Below are 14,039 nucleotides of genomic sequence, written 5' to 3' on the forward strand. Positions count from 1 at the left end.
GTGGCTCACAGGGACAGTCTTGCCTAATCGAGGTGTCCAGATAACAGTGAGACCATGCCTCAAAATCAAGGTGGGACAGAACCTACTGATGCTGACCTCTTGCCTTCTCATGCATGTGCACACATCTGCACACACACACACACACACTCCACACAGAGATCTGTCTACAAGAAAGGACGGTGAAGGGACTCAGCAGGCTTCACTGTGTGTGCATGGCTCTGGCAGGCCTTGCTCTTCTCCCCCATTCCCTCTGCCTTGCTAAAAACATTCCTACAGCTAGCCTCCAAGGCTGGTCCCTTATTTGGCCACTTCCTCCTCCTGGGGCTGACTACCAAGGTCCAGCTGTCACAGTACTGAAGTCCAGCAATCAAAAGCCTTTTGGCTCACCTAATGAACATGCCCAATCAAAATTAAACACCTCATCCTAACATGGGGCTTCCCACTGTGCCTTTATAAATGGCCATTGCCTATGTGGCTGCCATGTCTGCCTTCTGTCTATCCAGAGGCAGTCATTTAAGGACAAATATCCCTCCTCCCTCTTTCCTGCTCCCTTCCCCTTTACGCTCATCCTCTGTATCATGTCTTTGTCTCTTATTCCCTGCCCTCTATTCTTCTGGGTTAAATAAATCTCCTTTGTGCTAAAATCTTGGTCTCAGCGTCCAGAGCAGATACTTTTCCTCACAGATGTGATTTCACTTTATTTTTCCTTCCTTTTAACAGTGGTCCCTAAAAGGCAGGTTGGGAATTTGGAAGACATGGCCAGTAAGTTTGCCCACATGTAGGCTGAGCCACCTCTGAATGATCACACCACAATCCTTCCATTGTTTGTTTGTTTGATTGATACTTCTAATTAACACAGTCACCTTCCTCTCCCATCATTCCCTAGGGTGACAGAGAAAGGACCTAGAAAACCGGCTTACATCACCTCTTCCCTCCTGGCAAGGATCAGATATTTAGAGCCATCTGTGAAAGAAAAGATGACAATCACATACCTAGAGCAGACTAATTGGAAAATGTGGATTTGTTCTGAGGATACAGACAGAGGAGGGGAGTGTGCTAGCTAAGTTCCCAGGATGCTTTGAAGCCTCTGGCCCCCAGCAGAGAAGAGGACAGTGAGGGACAAGGAGCAGCTGTGTTGAGGAGGCCTCTGGAGGCTGGAGAGAGAGGGGAGAGACTCAACCAGCCTCTTTATTTCACTCTCACCAACTCCATCCATATTTCTGTCAAAGCCGCCCAGAACGGCTCCTGTGGGCAGACGGGTCTGAGTCAGCCAGTCAATACAGCTACAGCGTGTTCCCTGGGCACAGAGCTAGCAGCTTGGAGTTTGCTACTGGAAGCAAGAACGACATGACATGGCTCTGTGGAACTGCAGAGCTGAGGGAACCATGCCAGAAGGGTGCTCCGGAAAAGACTCTGAAGCCCATTAGCATAAACAAGATAAATGAGCAAGAGGGGCCAGGCCAGAAGACCTGCCTGCCCTGCCTCCCCTCAGGAGAGGGAGGAGACTGCAGTGTCCCTGGGGCCCAGCTGACAGCGGCGGTGGCCCCACATGGCTGCGTACCCAGCACTGGTAGCCCGGGATAAGCCAGCCTTCCGGCACCTTCTGTTCCTGAGCACCACTTCATTGCCTTCCCTGGAGAGGCTGCGCCAAGGTCTATTCAGTCTCCATAGGTCTCCACCGCAGACGAAAGACAAGTCCACCGAGGCCAACCTAGTGAACCAAGGAGCTCACTGGCTTATTGAAAGAGGCATGGGAGCAGTGTGGGTGCCTCAAACCACCAGCACCAAAAAGCCCCAAGGTGGCATGGGCGCTGACATCACTGAAACCGATGGCTGAGTGTGGCCCTCAGCCAGCCATCTAGTTCCTGGGTATCCTGGCACCGTATAGGCAGCCGGGAGGCAGGATGGAGCAATGACCAGGGGTCCAGGTGAGGGTTCCCTGAAGCCGGTCCCTCTACTTGCCACCATAACCGCAGGCCTGGGCACCACCATTCCTTCTTTTGCTGCCATGACTATGGACCCAAGGTTATCATAGGAAAAAAGGTATAAGACAGATGCTGTCTAGGGAGAGAGATGAGACCAGGAGCCAGAAGATGGAGATGAAGATGAGGGATGGTGGCCAGGTAGAACCTGGTGAAGGGGTCAGGAAGGGGCGTCACGGCTCAGTCTAGACTGAGGCAAAGGCTTCTGGCCAGGCATCACTCCACAAGCTACACCAGGCTTCAAGTGCCCACCTCGAGATGGCCTAGGAATCAGCAGTGGCCGACGGGACCTGTCCTCAGAGACAAGTAGGACATGGTTCTCTCACCAACTGGGCCACTGCAGCTGTCACCCTCCGCTGCGCGTACTGCATCCAGCGCCCTCAGCTTTGAAGAGCCCACCTCAGTCCAGAGTCAGAGATGACCCCGTCCATGGACACTCGGTGTCTTGCTTTTGGCTCCGTGGTCGTGACAATCTGGCATCACTGGCCTCTTCTTACCAACCCGGTCTCCCTGCAGGCTCAAGACGCCACAGCTCACCTACTCAGGCTTGTGCCGGCGAGGCCGCCGTCTGTCTGAAGGATGGCCCCTCACGCACTTGAAGTCCTTGCTCAACTGCTCACCAAGTCCTTCTCACCTCCACCAAGAAGCCGAGAAAGCCACTGAACCCGACCCTCTCAGAGCTATGCCTTAGCTCCCCTCCCTTTGTGTGTTCCATACGGTGTGTGTATGTGCCGTGTGTGTGCGCATATGTCTGCGTGTGCATGTGTAGAGGCACGAACATATGAACATACACATAGAGAGAAGGATACGTACAAATAGACCAGTGTTTTATTCCCAGGTGCAGTGCCAGAAGGAGAGATGGTGAGATTTTCAACTCTCCGTCACCATCAGGACCAAATGCTGACCGCTGTCCGGGTGTGGGCCTGCACAGGCACCTTGGCTGCCAGCTTCTGCCCGGGTTTGCTCTTTGCGGCTTGTTTTGCTGCTGCTGCTGCTCTTCCCCCTCTTGCTCCCTTAGCAGGAGGATGAGGCGCGCAGGCATCAGATTTTCCCGGCAGCACCTTCTTGTCTGTGTCGTGACGGATCTCCAGGGCACGGTCTGACGAGGGCCTGGAGGGTGCCAGGGCGCCCTGTCTGTGACTGCTGTTTCCGCCTGTTTGATCTCCGCGTTGCTTGGCTTTGCACAGCATCTGCACATGGCGGGGATGTAATTCACGTGAGGACCGATATGTGGGAGGCCGCACGGCACAGTGTTCTAAATTGTTAACTAGCTGTAATTCACGTGGCTTACAAAGCCAAGGACCAGTACCTGGGAGGCCGCATGGCACAGTGCTCTAAATTGTTAACTAGCAGGCTGAGGTCCGCTACTTAACATGTCTGTCCTCCCAGCACAGGGGCCTGGGCCAGGAAGATTGTGATTTGTGGGCTAGCTTGGGCTACATCAAGAAACTCTATCTTAAAAAAAAAAGCCAAAAATAAAGCCTCCCCCCCCCCTTTTCCTGACCTGTCATGTGCAGACCCAGGTTTCAGACCATCTCCAGGGAGCCCCCAAGTTCACAAGACGCTCATGGCTCTGTTGGGTATCCGGTCCTCCTAAGCAGCCTGGGGCCTGAGCTGCAGGGTCAGGCTATCCCGGGGTCTAAAGAGGATTCCCCTGGCTTGGTATAACACAGAGGCCCATGAGCTCCCTGACACCTTGAGGCGCTGGGCTCCTGAGGAGGGAGGCCGCCCCGGAACTGGCCCAGCATACTGCAGGGGGGAAGTAGACAGGCTGACAGCGTCTCTGGGGGACACGGGTGAAGACCGGGTCCTGCCTGGCCCTGTGCGATGGGTCTGGGCAGGAGTCAGCTCCCCCTGAAGACTCAGCCTAGCTGTTATATTTACAAATCCAAGGGAGCCCATGGACACCAGAGTTTCCTCCACTTGCTGTGACTGTCCCGGAGGTGACTGCTTCCCTCTGTACAGCTCTGTATACAGGAGACATTCAGTAAGCACGCGTGACTGGAATGTCAGGGTGTCGCCACAAGAGCCGGCCCATGGTGGCTTTGGAATCACAGCACCTGCCTGAGTCGACAGCTGGTGGACACAATTTGGACACCAGCATGGCCTGTAGCTTAGACTGTGGCCTGCACCGGCAGTGAGGACGGGCTAGCCTGGATGTCCTGAGTGTGCCGCAGAGCCTGCCCTTCCTAGATGCCCGGGAGACCAGGGCAGGACGGAGGGCGCGCCCGGCTGAGATGATGTGCACTCTGCCCCTTGCCTGAGCTGCCTGCGGTTTCACGTGATTCCAGGCAGTTTCAGGATGCATGCTTGCCTTCTCCTGCTCACACACAGGCTCAAACATGGAGCCTCTAGAGCAGCCCCAGGGATAATTCTCGTGCTGCTAAGAGAAACCATTCACATTATCTACTGCACAAACAGCTGTGAGGCTGGCTGGCTTGCGCCCGCAGCAAGTTGTGTTAGCCTGGCCGCTGCAGGGTTTGGGCTGGGACGGAAAAGCACAGCTGGGTGGCTCTTGTTTCATTTTATTTTTTCGTGTGCTTGCACTGCTCTTTCCTTGAAGATGATGGGCTTGAGCTCTGGCTCAGGGAAGTCCACATGACTCTGAGACTACTTTGTTTGCAGCGTGTGTACTTGTGTGTGCTTGCTCACACGTGTGTGAAGACAGCACAGGGTTCTCTTATGGAACTTGGACCTGGGTGGAGACTTCAGCTAGACTCGCTGGTCATCGAGCTGCTGGAGCCTTCCAACCACACCTCATGCTCTGGGACTGTAGATCCACATCACCACACCTGGCTTTCCCGGGTGTCCCGGGGACTTGACGCTTGCACGGCCATCTTCTCAGCCATTTTCAGCATCTTTGGGGCTCAGCTTGCTTTCTCTCACTCTCGTCTGATCTGAGTCAGGCACCTCTGCTCATCCTTTTGTCTGTGAAGAACAGTCTCGGTTCCTCCAAGGCACCGTGTCCTGAAGGTTGCACAGGGTCACCACAGCTGCTGCCCTCAAACAGCTTGGACCCTGGGTAGACACAAGAAAGGGCATGCACTCTCATCAGAGACTAGTGTGTGCCCATGTTTGTGTGTGGCTGTGCAGCAACCCTCTGTGTGAGGAGGCCAGCGGTCACTCATTAAGTGACACGTGGGTGTCCTTCCTGGGAGCTGTCTTTTCTGGCCTCCAATTCTGCAGTGTGGGCAGACTGAGCATCCAGTCAACCCCAGGAATCCCTGTTTCCACCCCTCCCCCAATGCCCTGGACTCACAAGTGTGCTGGGAACCAAATGCATGTCCTCAGAGCCCACCTGGACTAACAGAGCCTCGACCCTCCTCCACAGACAGGAACGGGTGCAGTGTCGCCAAGTTGCCTCTGTTGCCCAGTGGCTTAGAATGATCACTAAGTCAGCCCAGATCCTCATGGCACCTTCGCAGCCTTTGCCACGAGCATGCCTGAGCCGGTGCAGCCCGAGGCCTCACATTCACCCAGCTCTTCCCTGGGGAGGGCCTGGGAAAACATTCCGGCTGGGCGGCTGGGCCTGTTCCTGGTTGCCTCCAGAAAGGGCCCTGATGTTGTGAGCCTTCCAATGTTGTCTCCAGCAGAGTCCTGGATGGAGAAGGGTCACAGGCAGGAGGAGGAGGCTGCCTGTGGCTTGGGGGAAGCCTTGCATGTGACACTCGTCATGTTGATTTCCTCAGTGGCAGTGGCACAGACACACGCTGCTTGAGGAAGCTCCAAGGAGCTGGGTAGCCTAAGAGTCAGCGCAGTTACAGGCTTCTCATCCATGGACGTTCTGGGAAGGAAGCAAGGCCACAAAGAGGCTTGTGTATGCAAGACAGACAGCCCCAAGGTCTGGGCAGAGGATTCTGGAGACGCAGATTTGAGAGCCAACAGCACCTCTCACTTAAGGTCACTGGTGTGCTGCCGTCAGCCAGCCTGGGCTGGTCTGCGGTAGTCTGGGGTCCCCACCATGCATACAGCCCTGTCCACGGGTACAGGAGGGGCCGCTGACCAGGAGGCAGCTACCCAGGTTAAAGCTGGGGGCAGGAGAAGGCTCAGTGGTTAGTGCACCTTCCACACGAGTGTGAGGGCTGGAGTTTGCTCACTGCACCCCTGACACGCACACACACATGCACACACACACACACACACACACACACACACACAAACATGCACACACACACACAAAATAAACTCTAAAATGCGCTGAGCCTGCCGGTTAATACAGGACGGCCCCGGGACTCACACGTGTGTGTCAGCTAGCTCGCCTCCTGACACGTAGAGCAGGAAGAGGCGAGCCCCGGCAGGTCGGAGCACTCGTAGGAGTCCAGGCCTCGAGAGTCTCAGCAGCCTTCAAAGCCAGCTCCTCAATGACAGCTTTGGCGAAGCCGAGGCCGCTGCTAGCAGCAGACGCCGCAGGGAGGGCCTGGGTAATTTGGCAAGCCCCAAAACACTGATTTGGGCACAGCGATGGCCAAGACCTCCCACTGCCTAAACGGGCCTTGAGACTCCTCCCGCCCACCTGAGTGCAGCCTGGAGACACCCCGGAAGGCAACCACTACCTTCCAACGCCCCCCATCTCCATCCCTCCCGGCCTGGCTCAGAATCAGCTTTGGAAGGAGCTGCCTTGCAGGGCTCTGGGGGAGCCCCCGCTGGGGCACAAGCCCCCGCCCCAGGTCGTGCCTTGCCATTAGAGCGTCTGTCTGGAAATGCTCTGCTTGGTGGCTGTCCCGTCACCACAGCTAACATCTAAAGGCAGCTCTCTGTGATGAGACGAGTTGTAACGTCTGTCTTCTTGGGGTCACAGGGCACCTCCGTGACTGCCACAGAGGCAGGACAGCAGAACGCGGCCTGGTCAGACAGGTCTCACGTTTGTGTGGAATCACCTTCCCCATGCAAGTTCAACAAGCCATTCAGCCTCTTGAGGAGAGGTAAACCCCGGCCTCAGCGATGGATTTTGACAGAGGAACCCCAGCAGACCACCTGTGTGCACAGCTCTCCGCTCGTGTCTCTGGGGCTGCTCGCAGTCTGACCTTGGGCCCTCGTCACAGGATCTCATCTGGCTAGGCGTTCTCTTCACATCTCAGGAAAGGCAAATCCCTCAGGATCGTCCCATACGTCTGCCTGACAGGCCTGACAGGAAGTCTGCCGCAATATGAAGGAACTTCTGTGGCTTTGAAAACTTATACCCTGAGAAAGAAAGGGCCTGGGGCATGGGGTGAGGACCCGCTGAGGCTGCCTGGCCGAGGCTGCCCCATGGCACAGCCTCCTCCTCCTGCCTGTGACCCTTCTCCATCCAGGACTCTGCTGGAGACAACATTGGAAGGCTCACAACATCAGGGCCCTTTCTGGAGGCAACCAGGAACAGGCCCAGCCGCCCAGCCGGAATGTTTTCCCAGGCCCTCCCCAGGGAAGAGCTGGGTGAATGTGAGGCCTCGGGCTGCACCGGCTCAGGCATGCTCATGGCAAAGGCTGCGAAGGTGCCATGAGGATCTGGGCTGACTTAGTGATCATTCTAGAACCTGCACAGATGTGCCTGGACCTGGAGGCCGGAGCCCGCCCTAACGCAGAGGCTCTTCTGGACCACCGCCCTGGTGGGGTCCGGGAGCGTGTCCGAGTTGTCTGGGATCTTCTCGTTTGGAATGGTGACCAGCTCACAGCTGTGCTGGTAAACTGCTCTCTCCTTGTCCTGCAGTTCTTTAAAGAGCCAGGCTCATGTCCGTATCCACTCTGCCTGGCACTGGGTACCCTCTGCTCTGTCTGCCCCCGCTGAAACAGAAGTGCCTTTCACTCTGACGGCCAGATTCTACCACCCTCCCTGTGGTGGGGGCTCCCCGTGCTCTGGGGGCCAAGCCCCTGTCCCCTCTGCACGGGAACTGCCGCATGGTGCGAGTCTCCTGACCTGGCCTTCTGTGGCTGGCGGGCATGCAGGCCAGCAGTGACGAAAATAGGGTGTCCCCAGCAGCGGGAGGGGCCTCACGATAATTTGCTCTGCTCCTGACACTCCCCGAAGGGGCCCACCGCTACCTCCCCCATCTGGACCTCTATCTGGCGGAACACGGCGAACAACCCATTTCGGGTTTGGCACGCCTCCTGAGAAGTACAGACTAGGCCTGGGATAAAAGCAGCCCGGAGCAGGCGCAGGGACTTCTGGGAGCCTCCTGCTTGCCAGCTCTTCCCTCCTGACCTTGGGCCGTGTCCCTCCTGGCAGCTGTGCTTCAGTCCCTGCACGGGAAGCTAAGATGCAGCTGGAAGACGGTGGAGGCCACTCCGGGTGCCACAGGGCCCGGCTCAGGGAGGTCGTCACCATGTTTTCAGAGAGGTTCACAGGCTTTCCACCAACCGCTTCTCCGGCTTGGACTCTTCCTAGGTCCCAGCCAGGAGCAGGCCCAGGAGCAATCCTGCTGCAGCACTTTCTAGATTCTGCAAACCTCACAGAGCCCTGAGGGTCTGAAAGTCAGGCTGCAGACTCTGCTTGTAAGCAACCTTTGCCTTAGAAACCCATGGCCAGCCGTGGGCCTGGGGCTTGCCTCTGCTCATGACCTGTCACCTCCCGGATGTTCCGCTTTCTAAGCAGGTGAACAATGAGCCTAATTCAACGCGTTGCCATGTGCTTTCCACAGAGCCCCTCTTGGCTGCTGTAGGAATAGGAACACACTGGCCCCTGTGGGGCCCAAGGCCCTGACAGAGACCACTTAGCTCCAGTGAGCCAAGGTAGGAGGCCTGATTGCCACTAGGCCATGTCACAGCACAGCTGTCCTGGTGATGGCAGCGGCAGCCATGAAGCTAGGCTTGCCTTGGTGTCCAGAGAGCACTCCCATCACCCTCCTGATTTCCTGGTTTCCCTTCTCTCACATGCAGTGGCCCTGGCCCTGCATCTCTCAGAACCACAGACCCATGGCCACCGGAAAGCATGACAGTTTTCCGCTTGGCGTTGCTCAGTCCACAGGGCCTCAGGAGGAGAGGGAGAGAAGAGCAGCAAGGCCTGGGAGCCGGCCCCTCCTGCCCACAAGGTGCTGGGGAGGCCTGTTTCCCCCAGCCACGGTGAGGCGTCTTCCTCTTCCTGCAGGCCTCACTGGGTAGGGTAACAGGCTGCGCCTCTGGATAAAGGCGTGCCTCTCTACTTTCTTGTGTGTGTGCTTTTTTTTTTCTTTTTCTTTCTTTTTTTTTTTTACTTTCCTTTCTACTGCCATAGTAACCACTGCGTGTTTGGCAAAGGGATGGAGGAGGGAAAAAAAGCAAAGCCCTGGGAGGAAAAGAGCTCTGAGCACAGGCCTGGCAGCCAGCCAGGGTAGTCACGCTGTGGAGCTGAAATGAGGCCTCTGGCCGGCAGCCAAGTGACAGAGAACAAAGCTGTCAGTTCCTAATGTTGGCGGCAAAGCTCACTTGGCGCCCTTATATGGTTTCCCATAACTCCCTGCCTTGGCCGGCGTCCATTCCCTTCAGGGCAGCAAGCGGGGTTAGCACTGCTTCAAGTTGTTTTTCTCCCCTTTGCTCCAACTGCTCCGCTGACATCACCCTCTGCGTTCAGGTGCCAGGAGGGTGGCTTTCTCTGCCCCGCCCTCCACCCCAGCGCCCTGGCTCTCCCTGTCCTTCTCCCCTCCCTCCTTCCCTCCCTCCCTCCCTCCCTCTCTTTCTCTCTCTCTCTCCCTCTCTCTCTCACACGCACACACATACTTCCTGCAGCCTCCCTTTGTCTCCCTCCCTCTTTTTCTTTAAATGCAGTGTTTTAGGTCATTCCTCTTGTCCAGGGCTTTTTCCTACTAAATTAAAAACACCCAGTCGCCTGTGCATTTAGCTGAATCAAGCCAGACGCTGTATTTTATTTTTATAACTGAATTCCTGTGAGATAAAAATCTCATTTTCCTTAGTAGGCTGTAATCAGCCCTTGCAGAGATGTGGGTTCCAACTGCCCCATCTCAAGCTTCCTTAAGCAGCTCCACAGAGAGATGAACTTGGCTGGCATTCAGGTTTAAAGGGGCCCGAGGCCGGTCAAAGGCTGCTTGTCACACACGTGTGCACACAGACTCACACATGCTCCCTCTTGTCGTGGAAATGCCACCAAGGCGGCTGGACACACAGCACATCCTGTGTTCCTCCCCTTTTCAGAAGGAAAATAGGTGAGTAAGCCATCGCCAAAACCAGCTTCCGAAAAGACTGGTTTCAACTAGCAAGTGCCAGGCAGTGTTATGCAACTCGCAGCTAGGTTCGTGAAAGGGATGGAGGTTTGCCGACTGCACAAATGGTCCCTCTTCTCCCCGCCCCATCTGATTCATGAACTAGTTTTCTGATTCATGAATCACTCTGGAACCAGCAGGAGAAAAAATGAGTCGCATTGCTCTCGTTTCAGCTGAGATGGGCTCAGCAGGCCCGTGGCTGGCTGAGGACGGCTGTCCAGGGCCAGGCACCCACACACGCCTCCCCTGTGGGTAGGCAGGAGCTCTGGGCACTGCTAAAGGGAGACAGCATGATCTGCAGCTATAGTGGACACCGGTGGGAAGCCACCCTCCTAGCCAGGGAATCTGTCCGTTTCCATTGGTGATCCCAACGGATTGAACGTACTTCTTTTGAGATGGGAGAGGCAGGCTCAGTTTGCAGGCCAGGCTAGGCCGATCTATTTGGCACACCTTTCAAGAGCCATCTTATGTCAATGTCTTTTCTGAATTCTGGTCACGTTTATTGACAGTACCCAGGCCCTCGTGCACACGTGGAAGCATTCTGTCACTGAGCTGAGTCCTCAGCAGGCTCCTTACTTTTTATTTGGAGGCCGAGGCTCATTGAGGTGTCTAGACAGACTCTCACCTCCTTCTGCATCCCAGGCTGGCTCTGAACTTGCAGCTCTGCCTCAGCCTCCTGAGTGGCTGGGATGGCGAGCCTGGTAACTTCTGAAGCAGACAGTCCTGTTCTGTACCAACAAACGGCTTCCCACCCCCTCCCCTCTTCAGCTAAGAAGGATCTAGACAGTGCTCTGGCTTACATAAGGCATGCCGGCAGTAGCTGGCTTTGCAGGCACAGAGTGGGTGTAGGAGGGCTGAGATTGGGTAAGGCCTTTTCTTTGGTAGTGCAAGAAGCAGGAACTAGCCTGAGGCCAGAGGCAGATGGGAAGAAGCCCCGAGCTGGGCTTGGAGCATTCCTTGTGACATGTCCGGCTGGTGGTCCTCTGGTCAGCACCTCCTCCCACTACTCTCCTCCCACCCCCACCCCAGCCTCTGGGAAACTTCAGACAGTTGGCCAGGCTAGGTGCAGTGGTGCTTGCCTGTAATACTAACCCTTAGGAGGCTGAGGCAGGAGGATTGCTGTGACTAGGTGGTGAGTTGAGACTCATGCTGAGAATCCATGGAAAAGGAACACTTACGGTGGAGCACGCTTGTCATCCAGTGGTGGAAAGGCCGAGGGGCATGTCCCAGGGCACGGGGGCCAGCGAGGGACCTCACAGGCAAACCTCGGGGGCCAGCAAGAAATTCTTCCTTAAAGAAACAGGGCAGACTGCTACCAAAGAGCGAAGTGTGAATGAAGTTGACCTCTGTCCTGCCCTATCATGTAACCACACATCTGCACCTGCCTGCGCACACAGAGGCGAGCACACCTACCCACCCAGTCACACACCTACATCTGTACCTGCTTACACACAGAGAGGCACACACATGCTTGGATGCACGCACACACATACATACACACATGCATACACACATGCACACATATATGCACACACTCATGAGAATGCACACACACACACAGGGGAGCATGCACAGGCGCACACACACACTCACGAACACACACACACACTAATATATTAAAAATAAAATAACACTTGGCCAGGCTTGTAAGAAACTGCGTAAAGTCTGGGATATACAGGACTACGGCTTCACGCAGGGAATTCTGGGGCCTCATGGAGAGGGGCTTTCTTCCTGGCCCTGAGATGCATTTCACAGGAGTCAGGATTGGAGGAGGTCACCTTCTTCCTTCTTACTACACATCGCCCAGAGGAGCCAGGCTGGGAAGGGCGAGCATGAGTTCCAATCAGCTGTCAGAGGAGCGGGTGCCCCTTCAGAGGGCCCGTGACAGTGCCTTCTGTCCCCCACTAGTGAGGGCCCAAAATCCTTAGGGTTAAAGCTGAGTCGAGGGCCTCCTGGCCCGAGAGCATGCTGGGCATGGAGGTCCATTCATGTGCTGTGCTGTCTGATTCTCCCCTCCTCCTGTGATCAGCCTGAGTCCCCAGCACAGCTCATGTCACACCCAGGTCAGCCCAGTGGCTCAGAGCTTCCGTTCCAGCATCTTCCATGAACTGGCAGCTCATCAAAACCTCTGTTTCATAACACACTCAGAACAGGATTCTCTACAACACGCCAGGGCTTCTTGTGTGGGGGCCAGGAGTTTTATGAATCACTAATGGTTAAACAGAGATGCACCCCACCCCAGGACGCCCAACCTGCCTGTCTCTGGGGGATGGGATAAAGGGGGGAGGGTCGAAAGGCTGTGGTTTCTATGGCCACGGCCTGCTGGTTAGTGACCGAGGGACCTTTTCAAAGGAGTCGGCAAATAATCTCAAACGCACTGAGCAAGCATCTTACTCATGCTGTAAGAACAGAAGAGGAAAGAATTACCTTCCTGCTGCCTCCTCCTCATTCATGGGGATTGTGATTTCCTTTCATTTGTTGCCAGACACTGACAGTTGCAGCCTTAACCCCTGACTCTCCTGTGAGGACAGCAGCTTCTTGCAAGGAACGCCCAGATCTGGGCCCCACAGGCCAACTGCATGCCTGAACTCCACTGTGGGGACTCGGGTGTGGAGGGAGAGCAGGGGAAGCCTCCAAGGGGCCAAGGCCTACCTCTGCAAGCCCTGCTTGGCCCCATCCAGCCCTGGTTTAGATTAGACCGGGAAGGGTGTGTCCTCCCAAAGACCATTTTCGGTCTGCTTAGAGCCCTTCTGGAAATTTCTTCCCGGAGAGTGTGCTTGGATTCCATTTCATCACATTGTCCCTGCTGGGGCAGCTGGGCCTCCCTTCCTAGTCCCGCCAGACACATGGTGCTGTGCGATGGCCCCAGGGTGTGGTTGTCACTCACAGTGGAGGTGGGGCCACGCAAAGCTTTGGCTCACCTGACCGAGGCAGGTGGGGCCATCCATGGGTGGATGACGGGCTCCTTCCGCAGCCCGTCCCCCTCCCTGGGCCTCTCTCTGGCCACAAGGATTCTGGAGGGCAGGGAGTCTTTCTATCCTTGATAGAGATGGGAATGTTCATCTCTCTGCCCTTGCCTGCCAAGCCTCAGTGGCCCTGTGCGATTTCCCAGACGCGACTGTCCCTCTGCTCACCTGCAGTGAGTCTGCTTCACACACCTCCTCTTTCTTGCCGTGCCACATTCACCCCCAAATCGCCGACCCTGGGCTTGGCAGGATAATTGCCATTTTGGTATTTCTTCCCCAGCTAGCTGTTCTTTCTCCAGTCTCCAAGCTGTGTGCAACACCTTCCCCACAGCTGCGTTTTAATTGACTGGCTGTTTGCCCCGCCAGTGGGGCTACCTACAAATAATATACCAAAGCCACCCCTCTGCCTTTCCCAGCCAGCCAGGCCTGGGACGGACCTCCGGGTCTCCTGTCTCCCTTGACAGCCTCATGGAGGTTCTGCAAGGAACCAGCAGTGAAAGGGCCCAGCCCCACCCCCAGCCTGGGACTGAATGGCCTTCAGCGCCATTGAGTGGCTGGACACCTGGTTGCCATGGAGACGGTTGTCATAAAAACACGGCGATCTGTGGAGAAAGATGCAGCTGATCCGGGAGGTGCACGATGAGACATCAGCTCAGAGAAGGCACTGCGGCTCATTGACGCGCTCTGTTGACACAGTGCCTCTCAGAGCCCGCCTGGGCGACCTTCTCAGAACCAGGCCAGCGTCGCACAGGGGCAGCTGCTGTTTCACAGGGGACGGTCAAGGGCTTCGCTCAAATGCCAGGTGGTCATCCTGGCCTTCCCATCTCGGGGATCTTTGCATTTCCACCTGATCGCCTGGCTCAGCTGAGGGAGGAAGAAAGGTGCCTGGCCTGGCCAGGCAGGTCAGGGCCCGAGAGTGACAG

The 14,039-nt window shown here is 56.0% G+C and overlaps 1 long non-coding RNA gene across 1 annotated transcript; it reads right to left on the reverse strand.

Annotated features, from left to right (window-relative positions):
• Positions 1-2,802: 2,802 nt before the first annotated feature.
• Positions 2,803-8,789, reverse strand: LOC132656778 (uncharacterized). Its single transcript, XR_009594476.1, has 3 exons — positions 6,220-8,789; positions 5,281-5,766; positions 2,803-5,000 (listed from the first exon to the last, which is right to left on the reverse strand). It is a non-coding gene; the product is annotated as an uncharacterized LOC132656778 (long non-coding RNA).
• Between the last annotated feature and the right edge of the window lie 5,250 nt (positions 8,790-14,039).

The sequence above is a fragment of the Meriones unguiculatus genome, chromosome 10 (genome assembly GCF_030254825.1).
Source record: "Meriones unguiculatus strain TT.TT164.6M chromosome 10, Bangor_MerUng_6.1, whole genome shotgun sequence".
In the NCBI taxonomy this organism is placed as follows: domain Eukaryota; kingdom Metazoa; phylum Chordata; class Mammalia; order Rodentia; family Muridae; genus Meriones; species Meriones unguiculatus.